Genomic DNA, 12,868 nt, shown 5'->3' on the forward strand with positions numbered 1-12,868 from the left:
CTGCCGCCTCTGTCGGTGGTGGATTTTCATCAGCCATCTCTCTGCTGGTTATATGGATTCTTAGTTACAGTTCATCGACTTTATAGCAACCCCGTTGAAATTTTGTTGAAATTTAGATTTTGCTGAAATTTAATTCTTCTGCATCACCTACTCAATCAATTCCCTAGAACACAAAATTACATCAAAATTTAGATTCTGCGTTAAAAACTCTTCTACATAAGGTAGTCAAATGTCAATCAATTCCCTACTCAATCAGTTTGTATTCAAAAATTTTTGTATGACGGTCTCATCGATTTGAGCAAATTTTTAGAGTGGAGTTATGTCCAAAGTTCATGATGCATAAATCACCGAAGCATTACATTAGTATTGAGCAAATTTTTAGAGTGGAGTTAGGTCCAAAGTTCATGATGCATAAATCACAGAAGCATTACATTAGTAGATAGATTATCCGTCGTTCAAGCGATTAAAACCTTCGAACTCCAAGATTCCATTCAGCCGAAGATGACAGATGAAAATCCCTTACTTTCCGACACCAACGTGGCGTTGCTGGCCGAGGCGGTGCCAAAAAACCAGCAGTGTCGTCCGGCCTTAAACGACGCAATAGAGCACTACATCGGAGAGTTTGGATGGGGACAATTCCTGCAGGCCATTCTTTTATCTTTTGCATGGTTTTTTGACGCACAGCAAACATTCATCACTATCTTAACAGACGCACAACCCAAATGAATCTGCAAAGATTCTTGCAACAACGTTAATATTTGCGAGCTTCCAAAGGAATCTTGGTCGTGGAACCTTCCTGCATACACATCCACCATTTCTGAATGGTCCCTCCAATGCTCAAACCCCATCATCAGTGGTCTCCCTGCTTCTTCTTACTTTGCTGGATGCTTAATAGGTGGGTTTGTTCTTGCTACGCTTGTTGACTCGTCTTTGGGTCGGAAGAATATGCTTGTTATTTCATCTCTGGTCATGTCTTTGAGCGCGAGGCATTGGCTGCTCTTTCACCAAATGTTTGGATTTACACGGCTTTAAGATTTGTCAGCGGGTTTGGCCGAGCGCCGATTTGATCATGTGCACTTGTTCTTTCGACGGAATTCTCCATGTGCACTTGTTCTTTCGACGGAATTAGTTGAGAAGAAATGGAGAGGAAAAGCTGGGATTGTAGGATTCGCGTGCTATACTCTTGGGTTCTTGTCTCTTCCTGTAGCACTGTTGGTGAGAGGATGTTCGTGGAGATTAATCTATCTCTTGACATGTGTTCCATCAATTTCAATTTTATACTCGATTCTAATGTATTTCACAGTTCAAGAATCTCCCAGATGGCTCTTCATGAATGGAAGAAAGGAGGAATTTCTGAAAACTCTAAGAACCATCGCCGGATCCAAGAACCTGCAGACAGAGAGTTTCTTCAACGGAAGCATAAAATCTTGTCGAGCAAAGGGTGGGCTCTGTGGCGGCTTGCGGTGGTGACGGCGGCGGGCTTCGGCATTGGCATGATATATTACGGCTTGCCTTTAGGTCTCGGGAATATGTCTTTCGACCTGTACTTGAGCGTGACACTTAACGCTCTATCTGAATTCCCAGCCTCGTTCCTTACGTTCTTCCTCATCGAACAATTGAACAGAAAAAGATCGATTCTGGGGTTAACATTAGCGAGTGGAATCAGCTGTGTTGCTTGCCCGTTTTGTTGCACTGTCCAAAAACAATTGAACAGAAAAAGATCGATTCTGGGGTTAACATTAGCGAGTGGAATCAGCTGTGTTGCTTGCCCGTTTTGTTGCACTGTCCAAATGGTGCTGGAATTATTGTCCTTTTTCAGTGCTTGCATGGGAGCTAACGTGATGTTATCTATGCATTGGAGTTGTTTCCCACGTGTGTGAGGAGCTCTGCCGTGTCGATGGTGCGGCAGGCGGGAATGCTAGGCGGCGTGCTTGGCCCCGTGCAGAGATCGCCGGATGTCTATAAATTTATATTTCCAAGTGGGAGTTTCTTCAGATACCAAAAAACTAGCTTATAGAAGGTATACTTTTGCTTCTCATTGGCAAAATTTTTTTCTATTTTAAGTTTTTTACTTTTTGCATCTTCTAAGATACTTTGCATTTCATTGTGATTTGTCAACTTATTTTGCCTATGTATAAACATGTCATTTTTTAAAAACAAATTATATAATGGCGTTCAATTGTTTTTTGTATCTGCAAATAATAAATATTTTTTTTATTTCTCTTGAAGATATTTCATCTCTAATTCATAAACATAAATACTATTGTTCATTATTTTATTCTCTGTTATATATATTGATATGCATCTCAATACCATGTCGATCAAGTTCTCTTAAAAAATTCATTCTCTCGACCAACAATCATTCAATAACTAAATACATAACTACAAAAAATATATGATAAAATTTAACCTTATGTCTAATATACATTATAAAATATTATAGGTAAAATATAAAATACATTTCTTATCATTTAAATGGAACAATGGTGTGAATTTTACAAACAAATCTTATACAATTAACATATTTTTTTTCACACAAACATGTTTACCATATTTTTTCATTTCACACGCAACGCGTGTGCCACGGTTGCTAGTACTCAATTATTCTAGTCATGTAAATTGCCTATTTCATCAAATATTTGAGAATTTTAATTTTATTAATTAAATAAAGATAATGTAGAACAGATTTTGATTTTTTTAAAAAAATAATTAGTATTTTCCGCTCATGCGATGCACGTGAGTTTTTTTTATATAATTAGTAATATTAATGTTTGAAAATTAAATTTCCGAATAATATCAATTTTTATAAATTACAATATGAAATATTTTATTTTTTAAATATAGTTTTAATATTTATGATAAAATTTTAAAATTATTTTTAAATAACATTCATAATATTATACTCATTTTGATAATTTTGACACTAAAAAGATCTTTCAATGTCAAATGCATGAACATCTTCGTTTAAAATAATTTCATCCTACTCTTAAAAAAAATTCATCCAAACACTTTAACCGTTTATTTTTAAATCAAGTCATGACAGTTTTTAAGCTCCTAAATCAACTTTCAAGGTCTAGTTATTTTTAATAAGTTTAGTCAAACAACTTCTATATTGTTAATTTTTCCTATTCAAAAGTTTAATTAAAACTTTAAAATTATAAATAAAGATATGATTGGATTTAAAATTATAGATAAAGATAGTATTGAAATTTTAAAAATGATGATTTTACGAGTGATAAACTATCTGATCTAAAAACATTATAGATAAAAAGGAAATTAGATGAATTTAAAAATATATATAAAAATAATACTGAAAATTCAAAAGAAATAATATATTAGGAAAATAAAAAAAATAAGTATAAAATTATCTATAAGAAGAAGAAATTATCGACGAGTGTCAAATTTTTTTAATTTAGGCGAAAAAAATGGGGATGAATGTAAATTTATTTTGGGCTCCACCAAATTAAGGGAAAATTGAGATTTTAATTAAATTAAATAGTAAGTTAATAAAATGCATGCAGTTATCTTTCTTAAGATTTAAAATCTTCAAACTTTATGAAATTATTATAAAATCAAGAAAGAATCATATGTGATAAAAGATTACATGATCCTAATTGTATAGGTACGTACGCAAAGATTTTAAAATATCCATCCAACACTTTAAAGTATTGCACTTGGTTTGTTATAGAAAAATATCTAACTAATAATTTACAAAGGAAAAATGTCTTTTACGATTGATTTATTTTTTTTTGTGACGTGAGAATTATCAGCCGCTAACTTTTGCCACAAATCAAACCAAAATACCAAAACACGATTCAAGAAAGATGGCGTCGGAGTTCGATCGTCTTCCGAATGAGCTAATCATATATGTATTCGAGAAGATATTGAATGCAAGAAGCCTATTCATGTGCTACTCCGCCTGCAAGCAATTTGGCGCACTTGTTCATCAAACCCGATTCGTTTCTGTGCGAATTCCATCTTCTTTCAGTACTTCGGTTCATGTTTGGCCACCCGGAATCCTAAAATTTCTGAGGAAACTTCGTGGAGTGGAATCCGCGCCTATTCACTTCTCTCTCCCTGATCCTTCCTTCATTATTAACTCAGTCAATTTGTTCCAGCCTTCTTCCTCAAATAGTTGAGAAAAAGGAATAGAGAAACTGTTGGAGGCAAATTGTTCACTAACATCGCCAATAGGCGGAGAAAAAAGAAGGCAAACCTGCCCAAGTATGCATCTCGGGATGGTCGCCAGCTCCGGAGTCCATACAAGACTGAAGCAAGAGTTCTCGGAGAGATCGGGGTTCCTCTATAGAATCTCCAGAAATCAAGAATTTCTTTTGAGTAATGGTAATTCTATCGAATCACCAGTCTATCAGAAGAGTTTTCTATATTGATAGTCTCCAAATCAGGAATGATATTGATAATATCTTTGGCATACCGGAGATAGAGTTTGGAATGATTAACCGCATCGATAGTAAGCTGTTGGAAAACAAGGTCAGCTGAGACGCTCTGTTCAGGGTCTATATTTTTAAATTTTGTTACAACCACAAAATGTGTTAATTTTGTTACATTAATATACACACATATATATATATATATATATATATATATATATATTGATTTAAATTTAAAACAAATGAACATCAACATACTCGCACTAGACTATTTCGAGGATTTTTTAAAATCTTCGAACTCGAACCCATCAATGCCTCCCCGAACTCATCCCATTTCGGGTTTCACACAAGGGTACTCAAACCCACGGAGAAAGTTGTCATCCTTGAGCCAGATTAAAAAGTTAAGAAACCAAAAAAATATTACATGATAAAATATTACACAAACAGTGAGTAATTAGCCAAAATTCGATTTGGTAGTGATAGAATTACATTGACAAGATCAAAGAGAGTGACCAGTTCAACATACAAAAATGTTGTATCGAACCGAGACAAATCATCGTCAATAGTGGCTTTCCAGTGTGTCATCCAATAATCAGTCATTTGCACAAGATCTCGGACTTAAATGGCACGCGTAAATCCTGACCAGGAGTTACCATGATATGCTTGATAGTTGGCGATTCCTCAAGCATCAACCTCGGAACGAAGGACCTAACCCCATCGGAGCACTCCACCTCGAAGAACAAAATGTCTGGCATCGATTTTGGCTGCACGAACCCTAGCTAACAAGGGAGTTAGGATTTAAAAAGTACAAGGCCTAAAATTTTATAATTTCGAATACTTTATTTTTTTACTTTGGGGTCTAATTGTATCGATGCTCCTAAAAAAATATTGAATCATTTATCTAAAAAAATCACCCTTGTCCATGTTTATTTCACAATTTTGATTCGTGCAATTAAAATAATATAGTTTTATAGACTTTTAAATCGGTGGTCTAAATCTTCTTATCTATTAGACTCAAACATTTATTTATTTTTGGATTATATACTAGTTTCTTTGTGTACACTCATTTTCTACTTTTTTGTCATCCTTTAGAGCCCAATTTCAAAATCATCTCTTTATATATGTTAATTCTTCAATATCATCCAATAATCGGCCACTTTGCTCAGGATCTCGGACATAAAGAATAGGGATTTGGGGTTTGCGGGTAAGAGACGAGGAGTGAAAAAACAAAAAGAATTGAAAATTGGGGGTGAGACTGGGAGTGAGGGTATGAGTATTATATTTTCACGTGTAAATCTTAAATTTTATTGAAATTATTATTAATGATTTATTATTATTATCGGGGATATCGGAGTGAGTTCAGAGATAGGGATAAACATGAACATACTCTCCCTAGACTATTTCGAGGATTTTTTTAAAATCTTCAAACCCAGACCCATCAATGCCTCTTCGAACTCATCCCGTTTTGGGTTTCATACAAGGGTACTCGAACCCAAGGAGAAAATTGTCATCCCTGAGCCAGATTACAAATTTTAGAAACCAAAAAATATCACATGATAAAATATTATACCAATAGAGAGTAATTAGGCAAAATTCGATTTGAGAGTGATAGGAATTACATTAAACAAATCAAAAAAGTTATCAGTTCAACATCCATTAACGGAGTATCGAACCGAGAGAAATCATCGTCAGCAGTGGCTTTCCAGTGTGTCATCCAATAATCAATCATTTGCTCAAGATCTTGGATGTAAATGGCAAGCGTAAATCCTGACTGGGAGTTACCATGATATGCTTGATAGTTGGCGATTCCTCAAGCATCGGCCTTGGAACAAATGACCTAACCCCATCATTGCACTCCACATTAAAGAACTAAATGTCTGGAATTGATTTTGGCTGCACGAACCCTAGCTAACCGGAAGGGGGAAATGGGTGTAATTGAGGGAGGCAACAGCAGATTCATAATTTTAAAAGTACTAGGCCTAAATTTTATATTTTGAAATATTTATTTTTTTGAATTTTGGGTCTAATTGTGTCGATTATCCTAAAAAAATATTGAATCATTTCTTTTGAAAAATTACCTTTGTCCATGTTTATTTCACAATTTTGATTCGTGTAATTAAAATAATGTAGTCTTGTAGACTTTTCACATGATGTGGTTTAAATCTTCTATCTATTAAACTCAAAAATTTATTTTTTGTTGGATTATTTATTAGTTTCTTCCTGCACACTCACGTTTCTACTTATTTATCATCCTTTAGAGCCCAATGTCAAAATTATATCTTTATATAAGTGTAATTATTTAATATAATCCATCCAACAATTTCATAGATTATGTCATTTTATTGAAGTCAAATATATTAATGATGGTAATTTAATATTGTTTGAAACTCTTTTTTGTTCCAGATTAAATATTGAATTAAATTGACAAGATTAATTAGAGTGGTAAGTTCAACATCCACGAACGCAGGATCCAACCGAGACAAATAATGATCTTCAGATGTGGCTTTGCAATGTGTCATCCTATAATCGGCCACTTTGCTCAAGATCTCGGACATAAAAAATCGGGATTTGGGGGTCGCGGGTGAGTGACGAGAAGTTAAAGGACAAAAAGAATTGAGAATTGGGGGAGGCTGCGAGTGAGGGTTTGTCTACTAGATTTTCACGTGTAAAACTTAAATTTTATGAAAATTATTATTAATAATTTATTATTATCGAGGATATCGGTGCGAGTTCGGAGATGATGATAAAAATCAACATACTCGCCCGAGACTATTTTGGGGATTTTTTAAAATCTCCAAACCATATCCCTTCAATGCCTCCCTGAACTCATCCCGTTTCGAGTCACACAAGGGTACTCGAACCCATGGAGAAAATTGTTATCCCGGATTCAGATTACAAATTTTGAAAACCAAAAAATATCACAAGATAAAATATTATACAATCAGCGAGTAATTAGCCAAAATTCGATTTGATAGTGATAGAATTACATTGAAAAGATCAAAGAGAGTGACCAGTTCAACATCCATGAATGCAGTATCGAACCGAGACAAATCATCGTCAACAGTGGCTTTCCGGTGTGTTATTCAATAATCAATCATTTGTTCAAGATCTCGGACGTAAATGACAATCGTAAATCCTAAACGGGAGTTACCAATGATACGCTTCATAGTTGACTATTCCTCAAGCATCGGTCTCGGAACAAAAGATCTAACCACAACGGAGTACTCCACCTCAAAGAACAAAATGTCTGGCATAGATTTTGGTTGCACAAACCCTAGCTAACAGGAAGGGAAAAATTGGGTGTAATTGAGGGAGGCAATTGCGGAGTCAGAATTTAAAAAGTACTCGGCCTAAAATTTTATATTTTCGAATATTTTGTTTTTTTGACTTTTGGGTCTAATTGTGTCGATGATCCTAAAAAAATCTTGAATCATTTCTTTTGAAAAATTACCCTTGTCCATGTTTATTTCACAATTTTGATTCGTGTAATTAAAATAATGTAGTCTTGTAGACATTTCACATGAGGTGGTTTAAATCTTCAATCTATTGGACTCAAAAATTTATTTTTTGTTGGATTATTTATTAGTTTCTTCCTGCACACTCACGTTTCTACTTTTTTTTTCATCCTTTAGAGCCCAATTTCAAAATTATCTCTTCAAATATATTAATGACGATAATTTAATATTGTTTGAAACTTTTTTTTGCTTCAGATTAAATATTGAATTAAATTGATAAGATTATTAGAGTGGCAAGCTTAACATCCATGAGCGTAGTATCAAACCAAGACAAATCATCGTCAGTAGTGGTTTTGCAATGTGTCGTCCAATAATCGGCCACTTTGCTCAAGATCAAGGACATAAAAAATCGGGATTTGGGGTGGCGGGGTGAGAGACGAGGAGTGAAAGGACAAAAAAATTGAGAATTGGGGGAGGTTGGGAGTGAGGGTTAGTTAGGGTATTTGATTTTTACGTATAAATCATAAATATTATTGAAATTATAATTAATAATTTATTATTATTATCGGGGATATCGGTACGAGTTCGAAGATGGGGATAAACACCAACATACTCGCCCCAGAATATTTTAGGAATTTTTTAAAGTCTCCAAACCCAAACCCGTCAATGCCTCCTCGAACTCATCCCGTTTCGGGTTTCACACAAGGGTTGTAACACCCGGAAATTTTTATACGTAAATTCGCATGCATAATTAGGGAAAATAATTATTTAAAAATTATATTTGGGTTAAATGACATTTATATGTTATTTTGTGAATTATATGCATGATTTAAATTTATTTTATCATTTAACCCGCAATTATTTATTTTTAGATTTTTGGAGTAAATAAGTTATTTGATCGCGTAGACGGGACCGTGGACGGACGAGATATCAAATTTTGAGCCAAAAATATTTTATGAGCCTTAAAAATAATATTTTATGGTATTTTGTCAAGAAAATGTTAGTATTTAATTATATATTTATTTAAGGGTTGATTTTTTAGCCAAAATAGTCCCTTTATTGAATTTTATTAAATTTTAAAATTAGCCTATTTATTTATTTCTGGATTAAGATATTTTATTATGTTGAAAATTTCATATTTATTCCACCCAATTTGATATGTTGTGGTTTTTATATTTAGTTCATGCACTTTGTTCAGTTTGTTGATTGAGTTTAATAGGAAATATATTATTTTTCATCATATTTTTTTAAAAAAAATTAAAATTTAGTGTGTTAACTTAATGAACTTGATACGCCAAATGCCAAAAAAAAGAGTAAAAATAATGAATCATATTAAATCAAAATAATTAATTTTATTTGGGAAGTATAAATTACTTTCTCTTGTGTAATTTAGTGTCTTAGTAAAATTTGTGAAAATGGATAACAAGGAATAACAAATAATATTTTCATTAAAAATATTTAGTTAAAGCAAGACATATAATTGTTTATGGAAATTAATAATTTCTTAAAGAATTTTCAGATAAAAATAATATTTAATAATTGTGTGTACAACTTTATGTACAACTCTATGTACATGTAGCATGACTCTTATTTATTTATTATTATTCTTATAGTTAGTTACTGTTAATATTAGTATTATTAGTAACTATAGAAAAAATTTTACTTTTTTCATGCTCAGGAGTATTGCTCGTCTCTTTCCCTCCATCGGCTGTTTTTATGTACGGAGGGAAGATTTTATTCCCCTCATTTTTGCAGAATCAAGAAAACAAATACCCTAATGGGGCGATTCTAAGATATCGAGAGACCTAACTGCAGAACAATAGCTAGAAGAAGAACAAAGGTGATTACCCATTTATTCGGTGATGTTAGTTCCCATTGGCTGTGAGTTTAAATCTAACTAGTTCTTGTGTTTTGTAGATTTTTCCATGGATGAATATGGAGGCAAGTTTTCTTTTGCATTTTATGATTTATTTTGGTGGTTTCACATTTCGATTAAGTTTTGTGCATGACGATACTCGCTGTTGTCTTTTTAATCTGTTGGTTTTCATTTTCTCTTTAGAAATATTGGATTTATCTACAACACTGATAGGTGAAGTTGCCACGAGATTCCAAAAATTTTTAAAAACTGAATGTGAAAAGATTGGTATACATCTGTCATTTTTCACCGGACAATGATTACGGATTGCCGGAGGGAAGGTGGATTGTTAAAACTTTTTCCCTCCGTAGACCCAAATCACCCCCTACCAAACCCACCCTTTCTGCAGGAAGCGTATTACGCCGGGTAACCCCACGGCCCTCAGGTTCAAATATTAGTGCATTGTTTGAGGTACATTTGCATTTGATCGAAATATTAATTTTCAATTTTAACTCGTAAATATAGTCATTATTAGTGATTTTTATGTTTTTTATAACAGACCGAACTATTTTATTTGGAGTTGGAATTGTTCCGAGGATGCAAACTTGTCCCATGTTTGAAGGCATATGCAAAAAACTAAGATATCAATTGTTTGGTGATGAAGTATTACCCTGATGGTAATTTATTGTCAAAAATGAAAGGTAATTCCATTTTTATTTTTTGGCACTTTCAATTCAATTAAATTTTACTACTTGCCTCGGATTGGATGCACGGTTAATTAGTTTTGTCCTTAGTTGGTGCAAACTTAAATATAAATAAATACTAATTTGCATATTGGCTTAATTGCAGATACAAACTTAACATGGTCGGAGGCACTCAAAATCTTGATAAGGATTGCTGATATTTTTAACATGATTCACACAACATTTTTACCACAAAAATTTGTGTATCAAGACGTTAAGACAGAGAATTTTCTTCTCGACGTAAGTTTTACATTAAATATAATTTATATTAATGATCCATTCGTTGTAGTATATTTTGACACCAATTTTTCTCAGGGCGACGATGTTTATATTTTTATATTGAATTACATTGAAAAGGTTAAATAGTGTGGCATGTTCAACATCCACGAACACAGGATCGAACCGAGACAATTCATCGTCAGCAGTGGCTTTGAAATGTGTCATCTAATAATCGGCCACTTTGCTCAAAATCTCGGACATAAAGAATCGGGATTTGGCGGTGGCGGGTGAGAGACGTGGAGTAAAATAACAAAAAGAATTGAGAATTGGGGGACTGTGGGAGTGAGGGTTAGGGTATTAAATTTCACGTGTAAATCTTAAATTTTATTGAAATTATTATTAACAATTTATTATTATTATCGGGGATATCGGTGCGAGTTCGGAGATGAGGATAAACATCAACATACTCGCCCCAGACTATTTTGTGGATTTTTTAAAATTTCCGAACCCAAACATGTTAATGCCTCCCTGAACTATCTCGTTTTGAGTTTCACACAAGAGTATTCAAACCCACGGAGAAAATTGTCATCTATGAGCCAGATTACAAATTTTAGAAACCAAAAAATATCGCATGATAAAATATTATACAAACGGTAGTAAATAAGCCAAAATTAGATCTGAGAGTGATGAGAATTACATTGACAAGATCAAAGAGAGTGACCAGTTCAACATACAAAAATGCTGTATCGAACCGAGACAAATCATCGTCAATAGTGGCTTTCCAGTGTGTCATCCAATAATCAGTCATTTGCACAAGATCTCGGACTTAAATGGCACGCGTAAATCCTGACCAGGAGTTACCATGATATGCTTGATAGTTGGCGATTCCTCAAGCATCAACCTCGGAACGAATGACCTAACCCCATCGGAGCACTCCACCTCGAAGAACAAAATGTCTGGCATCGATTTTGGCTACACGAACCCTAGCTAACAAGGGAGTTAGGATTTAAAAAGTACAAGGCCTAAAATTTTATAATTTCGAATACTTTATTTTTTTACTTTGGGGTCTAATTGTATCGATGCTCCTAAAAAAATATTGAATTATTTATCTAAAAAAATCACCCTTGTCCATGTTTATTTCACAATTTTGATTCGTGCAATTAAAATAATATAGTTTTATAGACTTTTAAATCGGTGGTCTAAATCTTCTTATCTATTAGACTCAAACATTTATTTATTTTTGGATTATATACTAGTTTCTTTGTGTACACTCATTTTCTACTTTTTTGTCATCCTTTAGAGCCCAATTTCAAAATCATCTCTTTATATATGTTAATTCTTCAATATCATCCAATAATCGGCCACTTTGCTCAGGATCTCGGACATAAAGAATAGGGATTTGGGGTTTGCGGGTAAGAGACGAGGAGTGAAAAAACAAAAAGAATTGAAAATTGGGGGTGAGACTGGGAGTGAGGGTATGGGTATTATATTTTCACGTGTAAATCTTAAATTTTATTGAAATTATTATTAATGATTTATTATTATTATCGGGGATATCGGAGTGAGTTCAGAGATAGGGATAAACATGAACATACTCTCCCTAGACTATTTCGAGGATTTTTTTAAAATCTTCAAACCCATACCCATCAATGCCTCTTCGAACTCATCCCGTTTTGGGTTTCATACAAGGGTACTCGAACCCAAGGAGAAAATTGTCATCCCTGAGCCAGATTACAAATTTTAGAAACCAAAAAATATCACATGATAAAATATTATACCAATAGAGAGTAATTAGGCAAAATTCGATTTGAGAGTGATAGGAATTACATTAAACAAATCAAAAAAGTTATCAGTTCAACATCCATTAACGGAGTATCGAACCGAGAGAAATCATCGTCAGCAGTGGCTTTCCAGTGTGTCATCCAATAATCAATCATTTGCTCAAGATCTTGGATGTAAATGGCAAGCGTAAATCCTGACTGGGAGTTACCATGATATGCTTGATAGTTGGCGATTCCTCAAGCATCGGCCTTGGAACAAATGACCTAACCCCATCATTGCACTCCACATTAAAGAACTAAATGTCTGGAATTGATTTTGGCTGCACGAACCCTAGCTAACCGGAAGGGGGAAATGGGTGTAATTGAGGGAGGCAACAGCAGATTCATAATTTTAAAAGTACTAGGCCTAAATTTTATATTTTGA

General features: G+C 33.7%; 1 pseudogene; it reads left to right on the forward strand.

Moving 5' to 3' along the window:
• The first annotated feature begins 501 nt into the window (after nt 1-501).
• On the forward strand, nt 502-2,017 carry LOC140883578 (organic cation/carnitine transporter 3-like; annotated as a pseudogene).
• Nucleotides 2,018-12,868: the final 10,851 nt, after the last annotated feature.

Source organism: Henckelia pumila, chromosome 2 (genome assembly GCF_033568475.1).
Source record: "Henckelia pumila isolate YLH828 chromosome 2, ASM3356847v2, whole genome shotgun sequence".
In the NCBI taxonomy this organism is placed as follows: domain Eukaryota; kingdom Viridiplantae; phylum Streptophyta; class Magnoliopsida; order Lamiales; family Gesneriaceae; genus Henckelia; species Henckelia pumila.